A 1,879-nucleotide genomic window follows, 5' to 3' on the forward strand; every position below is an offset into this window, starting at 1 on the left:
TTTGAATGCTGCTTCCATGAGCATTGAGTGTGAATACAAGCAAGACAAAATCCTTGCCAGCTTCAATAGTTTCCCCATTTATCATGATGTTACCTATTGGTCTAGTTGTAAGGATTTTGGTCTTCTTAATATTGAGTTGTCATCCATATCAAAGCCCTCAATCTTTATCAGCAAATGCTTCAAGTCCTCACTTTCCACAAGTGAGATTGTGCCATCTACAGATCATAGATTGTTAATAAACCTTCATCTAATCCTGATGTTCTATTATTTTTTATATAATCCAAATCCTCTGATGATTTGGTCAGCACATGGTTGAATAAATACGGTGCGATGACACACACCTTTCCTGATTTTAAATCATATACTGTTCCCTTGTTTTGTTCACACAACTGCCTCTTAATCCATTTATAAGTTCTGCATGAGCATAATTAAATGTTTTGGAATTATCACTCTTCTCAAGAATATCCATAGTTTGTTATGACCTTTAGAGTCAAATATGCCTTGGCATAGTCAGTAAAACACAAGTAAACATCTTTCTGTGATTCTCTGCATTCGGCCCTAATCCATCTTACAGCAATGATGTCCCTTGTTCCATGTTCTTTTCTGAACCTAAGAGGAACCTCTGGCAGCTCCTGTCCATGTACTGCTGCAACCGTTGTTGGATAATCTTCAGCAAACATTTCATTCCATATGATATTGTTGTAGAATGTGAGCATTCTGTTGGGTCCCCTTTCTTTGGAATAGGTACAAATACGATCTCTTCCAGACAGTTGGCCTGTCTTCCAAATTTCCTGGCAAAGACGAGTGAGGGCTTCTAGTGTCTCATCAACTTGTTGAAACATTTCAATTTGCATTTCATCAATTCCTGGAGTCATGTTTTTGACTAATGCCATCAGTGCAGCTTGGACTTCTTTCATCAGCATCTTTGGTTTCTAGTCATATGTCATCCCTGCAAATGGTTGAATGTTCTTTTTGGTACCATGACTCTATATTCTTCCTATCTTTGTTGATGCTTCCTGCATTGTTCAATATTTGTTCATAGACTCTTTCAAAATTGCAACTTAAAGCTGGAAAGTTCTCTTTAGTTTTTTGTTTAATATCTACTGAGCCTGTTCTTCCTTTTGTTTCCTAACTCTAGGGCTGTGCACATTTCATGGTAATATTTTACTTTGTCTTCTTGAGCCACCCTTTGAAATGTCCTGTTCATCTATTTGACTTCATCATTTCTTTCCTGTTTCAGAGTCTCTTCTGACACCCACTTTGATCTTATCTCTCTTTCGTGACTCCTTAATGACCTTACCTTTCCTTCATGAATGACGTTCTTGATGTCCTCCCCATAGCTCATCGGGTCTTCTGTCATTAGTGTCCAATGCAGCCCCATCTTTTCTTGAGAAGTTCTCAAAATTCAGGTAAGATATCCTGAAGGATGTATTTTGGCTTTCTTGGACTGGTTTTGATTTTCTTCAGTTTCAGCCTGAACTTGCATATGAGCAATTGATGAACTATTCCTCAGTCAGCATCTGCCCCGATTTTAACTGCAGATATTGAGTTTCTCCAATGTCTCTTCCTATAGATGCAGTCAACTCGATTTCGGTGTATTACTTGTATATAGTTGCCATTTATGTGATTGGAAAAAAGGTTTTTGTTCTGAACAAATAATTGGTCTTGAAAAATTTGATCATGTGATCTCATACTTCTTTTCTATCACCAAGCCCATACTTTCAAATTACGGTGCCTTCCTCTTTGTTTCCAACTTTTGCATTTCAATGGCCAGTAATTAAAAAAAATCATTTTATTGGGGGCTCTTACAGTTCTTATAACATACCTCAATTGTATCAATCACATTTGTGCATATATTACCATAATCATTTTCTTTTTT

Source organism: Echinops telfairi, unplaced genomic scaffold (assembly GCF_000313985.2).
Source record: "Echinops telfairi isolate 266 unplaced genomic scaffold, ASM31398v2 ScPeMD7_7469;HRSCAF=8507_1, whole genome shotgun sequence".
Classification (NCBI taxonomy): Eukaryota; Metazoa; Chordata; class Mammalia; order Afrosoricida; family Tenrecidae; genus Echinops; species Echinops telfairi.